Source organism: Stegostoma tigrinum, chromosome 35, assembly GCF_030684315.1.
Source record: "Stegostoma tigrinum isolate sSteTig4 chromosome 35, sSteTig4.hap1, whole genome shotgun sequence".
Classification (NCBI taxonomy): domain Eukaryota; kingdom Metazoa; phylum Chordata; class Chondrichthyes; order Orectolobiformes; family Stegostomatidae; genus Stegostoma; species Stegostoma tigrinum.
Window position 1 is genome coordinate 14288444 of NC_081388.1, and position 9241 is coordinate 14297684.

Below are 9241 nucleotides of genomic sequence, written 5' to 3' on the forward strand. Positions count from 1 at the left end.
TTGCCAATTGTTAACTGCAATTTGTTGGGCCATTTCAGAATCAATGACCCTGCTTGGGTCTGGAGTCATAAGTAGTCCAGTAGTTAAGGACAACAGCTTTCCTTCCCTAAAGGACATGAGTGAAGCAGATTTTCTTTTAAAGACAACTGATAGCGGTTATCTGGTCATCATTAGATTATCTTTTAATTCCAAATTTTATTGAGTTCGAATTTCACCATCTGCTGTGGTGGGATTTGAGCCCATGTCCCCAGAAAATTGGCCTGGGGTACAGGGTTATTAATCTAATGATATTTTCACTGCATTACTACTCACCTTCACTGGTGTTTTGAGCAGTTCCCATACTTAATAACTTCTGTCATTGGCTGCCTCGGACTCTGAACTCTGATATTCTTTCCTTCTTTAAGATGGTCCTTTGACTGAGATCTTTGGTCCCCTGTCTTTTCTAACCAACTTATGTGGCTGTGGCATCAAATCTTGTTCGATAATGCTCCTGCCAAGCACCTTGGGAAAATTATCTGCATTAAGGTGCTTTGCAAATGCAAGTGTTTGTTGCTGTGCTCCAGTCAGTGGCAAGTGAATGAGACACTGCTGATCTCAAACACATTCTGAAGAATTCAGCTGGAATAATCTGATAAAAACCCTCAAAACCACCACCTTCAGTATCTTGTCACATCACGGACTTACTTTTATCTCATTTCCTTTACTCGCCCTTTCTTTCTTTCACTTCTATTAATTAGTCTTTGCAAATCTTTCGTAGAGTGCTGCTTCCAGTGAATGATCTTCCTTTTGAAGATCTGCCAAGGACATTGTGTTTTGCATTACCAAGATCTCTAAAAGATTGTGAGGCTGGATGAACACAGCAGGCCCAGCAGCATCCCAGGAGCACAAAAGCTGACGTTTCGGGCCTAGACCCTTCATCAGAGAGGGGGATGGGGGGAGGGTTCTGGAATAAATAGGGAGAGAGGGGGAGGCGGACCGAAGATGGAGAGTAAAGAAGATGGGTGGAGAGGAGAGTATAGGTGGGGAGGTAGGAAGGGGATAGGTCTACAATCTACAATCTGACCCCACCACCCAAGGCATTTTTCCATCCCCACCCTTGTCTGCTTTCCGGAGAGGCCCCTCTCTCCATGACTCCCTTGTTCGCTCCACACTGCCTTCCTACCCCACCACACCCGGCACCTTCCCCTGCAACTGCAGGAAATGCTATACTTGCCCCCACACCTCCTCCCTCACCCCTATCCCAGGCCCCAAGATGACTTTCCATATTAAGCAGAGGTTCACCTGCACATCTGCCAATGTGGTATACTGTATCCATTGTACCCGGTGTGGCTTCCTCTACATTGGGGAAACCAAGTGGAGGCTTGGGGACCGCTTTGCAGAACACCTCGGCTCGGTTCGCAATAAACAACTGCACCCCCGTTGCGAGCCATTTCCACTCCCCCTCCCATTCTTTAGACGACATGTCCATCATGGGCCTCCTGCAGTGCCACAATGATGCCACCCGAAGGTTGCAGGAACAGCAACTCATATTCCGCTTGGGAACCCTGCAGCCCAATGGTATCAATGTGGACTTCGCAAGCTTCAAAATCTCCCCTTCCCCCACTGCATCCCAAAACCAGCCCAGTTCTTCCCCTCCCCCCAATGCACCACACAACCAGCCCAGCTCTTCCCCTCCACCCACTGCATCCCAAAACCAGTCCAGCCTGTCTCTGCCTCCCTAACCGGTTCTTCCTCTCACCTATCCCTTCCTCCCACCGCAAGCTGCACCTCCATTTCCTACCTACTAACCTCATCCCACCTCCTTGACCTTTCCGTCTTCCCTGGACTGACCTATCCCCTCCCCACCTCCCCACCTATACTCTCCTCTCCACCTATTTTCTTTCCTCTCCATCTTCGGTCCGCCTCCCCCTCTCTCCCTATTTATTCCAGAACCCTCACCCCATCCCCCTCTCTGATGAAGGGTCTAGGCCGAAATGTCAGCTTTTGTGCTGCTGGGCCTGCTGTGTTCATCCAGCCTCACATTTTGTTATCTTGGATTCTTCAGCATCTGCAGTTCCCATTATCTCTAAAAGATCGGCTGTCTTTTGAGAGCCACTTATTGACTGGCCTGCTCAGAGATAGTAAGAACTGCTGATGCTGGAGTTGAGATAATACAGTGTGGAGCTGGAGGAGCACAGCAGGCCAGGCAGCATCAGAGGAGCAGGAAAGCTGACGTTTCGGGTGGGACTCTTCTTCAGAAAAGGGGGAGAGGGAAGGGAGCTCATAAATAAACAGAGAGAAGAGGGATGGGGAGGGCAGGTGTGATGGCGATAGTGGAGTGCAGGTGGGCAGTGGTCAGTGAGGTGGGAGGGTTGGATAGGTGGGAGAGAAGATGGTCAAGTCAAGGAGTCAGGGATGAGAGGGAGGGTTGGTCATGGGATGAGGTCGGGGGGGGGGCGGAGGTGCTGGGGAGATTTTGAAACTGGTAAAATCCACATTTAGGCCATTGGGCTGTTGGCTCCCGAGGCCGAGTATGAGGTGCTGTTCCTCCAGTTTCTGGGTGACACTGGAGGAGGCCCAGGATGGACGTGTCGTCGAGGGAGTGAGAGGGGGAGTTGAAGTGGTTCACGACTGGAAGGTGTTGTCACTTGTCACAAACAGAGCGCAGGTGCTGTACAAAGCAGTCTCTGAGCCTCCGCTTGCTCTCACCAATGTAGAGGAGGCCACATCGGGAGTAGCGGATGCAATAGACCACATTGACAGATGTGCAGGTGAACCTCTGTCTGATGTGGGAGGTGTTTGGTGCCTTGGATGGAGGTGAGGGGGGCAGGTGTAGCACTTCCTGCAGTTGCAAAGAAAAGTGCCAGGGGTTAGTGGGCTTAGTGGGGAGTGTGGAGCGGATGAGGGAGACATGGAGAGAGCAGTCCCTAAGGAAGGCATATAGGGGTGGGGAGGGAAATATATCTTTGGTTGTGGGGTCAGGTTGTAGGTGGTGGAGAATGATACGCTGAATCCGGAGGTTAGTGGGGTGATACATTAGGATAAGGGGGTTCTGTCTTTGTTTTTGTTGCAGGGGGAGGGGAATGTGAGGGCAGAGAAACAGAAGAGGTGCAGTCGAGAGCATTTTTGACCACCGAAGGGGGCAAGTTGCAGTCCTTGAAATGCTAGGACATCTGGGATGTTCAGGAGTGGAACACCCCATCTTGGGAGCAGACGCGGAGGAGGCAGAGGAATTGTGAGTAGGGGATAGCATTCTTGCAGAAAGTTGGGTGAGAGGAAGTGTAGTCTAGATAGCTGCGGGAGTCAGCGAGTTTGAAATAGACGTTGGTTTCAAGGTGGTCACCAGAGATGAAGATAGAGAGGGGACCACCTCGAAACTGATATCTATTTCAAGCCAACCGACTTCCACAGCTACCTAGACTACACCTCCTCTCACCCACCCTCCTGCAAGAAAGCGATTTCCTACTCCCAATTCCTCTGCCTCCGCCATGTCTGCTCCCAAGATGGGGTTTTCCACTCCCAAACAACCCAGATGTCCTGTGGTCGAAAATGCTCTCGACTTTATCACTTGCATTTCCTGCACTTCTACTCTCACATCTCCTCCCTACAACAAAAACAAATACAAAACCCCCCCTTATCCTAAAGTATCACCCCATTAACCTCTGGATTCATGTAGCATTCTCTGCCACCTAAAACCTGACCCCACAACCAAAGATGTATTTCCCTCCCCATCCCTATCTGCTTTTTAGTAGGGACCGCTCTCTCTGCGACTCCCTCGTCCGCTCCACACTCCCCACTAACCCCACCACCTCCCAGGTACCTTTCCCTGCAATCACAGGAAGTGCTACCCCTGCCCCTACACCTCCCCCCTCACCTCCGTCCAAGGCAGCAAACACACCTCCCACATCAGACAGATGTTCACCTGCACATCCACCAATGTAGTCTACTGCATCCGCTGCTCCCGATGTGGCCTCCTCTACATCGATGAGACCAAGCGGAGGCTTGGAGACTGCTTTGTAGAGCATCTGCGCTCTGTTCACAACAAACGACAACACCTTCCAGTCATGAACCATGTTAACTCCCCCTCCCACCCCCGGGTGACATGTCCCTCCTGGGCCTCCTCCAGTGTCACAATGACACCACCCACAAACTGGAGGAGCAGCACCTCATATTCCACCTTGGGAGCCCACAGCCCAATGGCCTAAATGTGGACTTTACCAGTTTCAAAATCCCCCCACCACCCCCCTCATCCCATGACCAACCCATCCTCTGATCCCCGCCTCCTTGAACTGAAACAACCTGTTCATCTTCTCTAAGATAACAAAGTGTGGAGCTGGATGAACACAACAGGCCAAGCAGCATCTCAGGAGCACAAAAGCTGATATTTTGGGCCTAGACCCTTTATCAGAGAGGGGGATGGGGAGAGGGAACTGGAATAAATAGGGAGAGAGGGGGAGGCGGACCGAAGATGGAGAGAAAAGATAATAGGAGGAGAGGAGAGTTTAGGTGGGGAGGTAGGGAGGGGATAGGTCAGTCAAGGGAAGACGGACAGGTCAAGGAGGCGGGATGAGGTCAGTAGGTAGGAAATGGAGATGCGGCTTGAGGTGGGAGGAAGGGATGGGTGAGAGGAAGAACAGGTTAGGGAGGCAGAGACAGGCTGGGCTGGTTTTGGGATGCAGTGGGGGGAGGGGATGAGCTGGGCTGGTTTTGTGATGCAGTGTGGGGAGGAGAAGAACTGGGCTAGTTTTGGGATGCAGTGGGGGAAGGGGAGATTTTGAAGCTTGTGAAGTCCACATTGATACCATTGGGCTGCAGGGTTCCCAAGCGGAATATGAGTTGCTGTTCCAGCAACCTTCGGGTGGCATCATTGTGGCACTGCAGGAGGCCCATGATGGACATGTCGTCTGAGGAATGGGAGGGGGAGTGGAAATGGTTCGTGACCGGGAGGTGCAGTAGTTTGTTGCGAACCGAGTGGAGGTGTTCTGCAAAGCGGTCCCCAAGCCTCCGCTTGGTTTCCCCAATGTCTTCTCTCCCACCTCACTGACCAATCCCCACCGCTGCCTACCTCTACTCACCTATCACCATCCCACCTACCTTCCCCAGCCCTATCCCTTCCCCCTCTATTTATTTCTGAGCTCCCTTCCCCCTCCCCCATTTCTATAGAAGGGTCCCGGCCCGAAACGTCAACTTTCCTGCTCCTCTGGTGCTGCTTGGCCTGCTAACTTCTTGACTGTGTTTCTTTCACATGATCTCATAGTTTTTTGTCAATGTTTCTATTATTCTTTCGGGGAATGATGGACATCATTTTGTTAGCTGCTCCCCCCAAATTATCCTGAAACTTAGTTGCATGCTGGAGCAGTCTCAAAGGGCAATTAAGAGTCAATCACATTGCCATGGGTCTGGAGCCACATGTGGGCCTAGACTAGAATTATAGAATCCCTGCAGTGTGGAAGCAGGCCAATCGGTCCTTTGAGTCCACACTGACCCTCCAAAGAGCATTCCATTAAGACCCACTCCCGACCCTATCCCTGGATTTCCCATGGCTAATCTTCCTAGTCTGCAAATCCCTGGACACTATGGGGCAATTTAGCATGGCCAAGCCACCTAACAGCACATCTTTAGACTGTGGGAGGAAACCGGAGCATCCGGACACAGGGACAATGTGCAGGAAGAGAAACAGAGTTAATGTTTTAAGTTCAGAATGGTTCCGTAGTGAAGAAAAGCATTTTTCCACCCATTTCGGTTCTGAAGAATCATGTCAGATTTGAAATATTAACTCTGTCTCTCTCTGCCTCTGTCTCTCCCTCTCTCCCTCTCTCCACCCCTCTCTCTCTCTCCACCGCTGAGTTTTAGTTATCCAAATCCCACCATGGCACATGGTGGAATTTGGAATCAATGAACATTTGGAAATAAATGTCTAATGGTGACCATTGTCGATGGTTGGCAAAACCCATCAGGCTTTCCCTGATGTTCTTTAGGGAAGGAAACTGCCGTCCTTACCTGGTCTGCTTATATGTGACTCCAGACTCTCAGCAATGTGGTTGACTCTTAAACTGCCCTCTGGACAATTAGGGTTGGGCAATAAATGCTGCCTGGCCAGCCACACCCTTATCCCACGAATGAATAAAATTCAATTATTCCTCCTTTCCATAATTTTGAAAGTAAAACAGCTCTCATCACATGGTGAAAGTCAATGATGTGTTCCACGGAGGCTCAGTTGGCTGCATGCTTGGCTCGGTGCTTCCAGGTTCAAAATCCACCGAGCAAAATTTTCAGATGGGTGCCCCAGTATAGTAAGGAGTGCTCTCATTTTGATCGCGATGTTAAACTGAGGCTCACAATAACTCTTTCAGTTTGAACTGTGATGATGCTGTAGCTTTAAAAGGTTATTCTGTCCTGCTTTCTTTTAAGAGAGAGATTGAACGGGAGGAGGAGAGCTGGCTAGTTAAGACCACTTCAGTAAACAGCCTCAGAGGCTTTTGGTCTTTTGTTTGAAAGCCTGAATAGCTGTGGCCAGCTCTCATAGATCAGGATTTCAGTTTTTTTCAGCAACACCAGAAGCTGTTGGGGTCTCAATAGCTGTGAAGCCTCGGTGAATGTCTCCTGGTTGCTTCTGCCTCTGAATTTTCTCTTGATTTTTTTTCCTCCTGAATGGGAGAACAGCATGTGAGAATCTGTGCCTGAATTTTCCTTTTTTTTGCCAAGGGGTGTGTTTCGGGGTTGTTACTATATTGGAACAGTTAATCAGTAATAGTTACTGTATCTATTATTCTGTTGGATTTTCCAAAGGACTTATTTTAAACTCCTCTTTCTTTGGTTGTATTTTAACTCCAGTGTTTAGATAAATTGTGTTTTGCCTAATATCGAGTGGTTTGACCATTCGCATTGCATCTGGAACAAGCACTTTACAGTTGCCTTTGAAAAGAAAAAGTTAAGGTCCACGCTGCCTTCTTAGAATGCATTGAGGGGTTTGGGTTTGGTCTGTCCCTAACAGAGTGCCCACATGAGATTACTTGAAAGTAGTGCCGAGGATTTCTCTCTGCCAAAGTGACCAATGTGAAAACCCCCAAATCAGCTTCACAAACATATTATCAGCTAGTTAACACAGTCTGTGGGAGCTGACCTTGTCATTCCAGCTGGTCAAGGTCATGAGTTTGGGTCTGGAGTGCTGTGCAGCCTGTGTGTCTGCGGTGATGGGACTGAATGTTTAAGAGTAGGTGGATGGGGTGGCCAATCAAGCAGGCTTTGTGTGAGGTACCATCAGAGAATACGAGGTGACATGGGGATTGTGGTGGGTGAAATTTAAGGGAGGGCTGAGAATGGGGCAGCCTGTGTTGGAGAGTCGAGCCTCTCTACCCTCCACTGCCATGCAAGCCTGATCCCTGTATGAAAAGTCAAAAACAGAGTCCCTCATAAAGCCACTCAGGGACTGGGAGCATCTGACGAACCCCAGGCAGGGCAGGTCATGTTTTCCTGAGCCAAAACAAAAGTCTGTCACCCACCATGTGAGTTTGAACCTTTTCACACTTCTCTCCATTGAATTTTACCTGCCACCTGTTTGTCCATTCCACTGAAGGCCCAATGCCCCTTTGTAGGTGGACACTGTTCACAATTTTCCCAAATTTTGTGAAGGCTTCAAACTTTTAAACTGTCCCCTACACTCTAGGGGTGGCCCGCATGCGGAATGAACTCCCAGAGAAAGTGATGGGTGAGGGTACAGTTACAACAATTAAAGGACATTTGAATAGGAAAGGCTTAGAGAGATATGGGCCAGGAGCAGGCATGTCCCAGGACTAGTTTAGTTTGGGATTGTGGTCAGCATAGACCGGTTGGACCGAAGGCTCTGTTTCTGTGCTGTCAGTCTCTATAATGCTATGAGAGTCATGTGTGAAAAACAAAGAGGGGCCCGGTACTGATCTCTGAGGAACTAGACAACAAATTTTATTCCACAGCCTCAGCCCATTTTGTATCCATATTGCTGCTGTACCTTTCCTTCCATGACCTGTAATTTTCCTTGCCAGACTGTTGCATGGCATTGTATGGAAGACCTCCTTCGGAGTTCTTGTACATCACATCAACAACATTATCCATATTAGTCTTTGAGTTGCCTCTTGAAAAATTTCAGTAAGTTAATTGGATGTGATTTTCCTTTAATATATCCATGATAATTCTTCTGAATCAGTTCACAGTTTTCCACATTACTACAATATCAATTCTGTGCCAAACAATTGTTTCTCAAAGTTTACCACCATTGACTGGTCTGTTACTGCTTGACTGATTATTTTTTTGAACAGTCTGGTGTGATGTTCACAACTCTGTGGCCCTCAAGCACCACCCTGGAATCTTAGGAAGAGTGAAAGGTGCCTTTGCAATTTTCACTCTCATTTCCTTCAATACCCTGAAAGAGATAGAGGGATGCATCGTGTTCAGTCCAGACACTGTATCAACTTTAACTGTATCCAGTATAGCCTTCTTTTCAATTTTAATCTCTTCTAATGACTGAGTTTCCCCACCTGTCCCCTGGCCTGAGGAGTGTTGGTTTCCTTGATAAGAGATAATAGACTGCCTTCAGTGTGGAAGCAGGCTATTCAGCCCATCTAGTTCACACCAACCCTCTGAAGAGCATCCCACCCAGGCTTATCCTGTCCCTGTAACCCTGCATTTCTTGTGGTCTAACCATCTAGCCTGCACATCTTTGGCCTGCGGGATGGAAGCAGAGCAAATCCACACAGACATGGGGAGAATGTGCAAATTCTACACAGTCGCCCAAGGATGGAATTGAACCCACATCCCTGATGCTGAGAGGCAGCAGTACTAACCACTGAGCCACCGTGCTGCCCTAATGAGAGATGCAAGTATTAATTTAACACCACAACTTCTTGCCTGTATGTGTCGATCCATTTTTTTGGTCCATTATCAGTCACACTCCTCATTATACCAGCCTTTTTGCTGCTGAAGCAGTTATCAAAAAGACTTTGGGATTTCCTTTGATGTTAGTTGTCAGTCTTTTTTCATAATTTCTTTTTGCTTCCTGTGTTTGTTTGTTCACCTCGCTTAACCTCTGTCTCCTTTGTCATCCAGGAAACTCTGGATTTGTTTGGCCTTCCCGCCCCTTTTTTATTTCAAAAATATACTTTATTCATAAAACAAAATCATTTGTATCTGTACATAGTCACAAATGCAGTTTGATTCTGTACAGTAGCATATCAAGGAAACAGACAAGCATTGGAGTTTGACTCTATCCAAACAAACCAAAGGCATC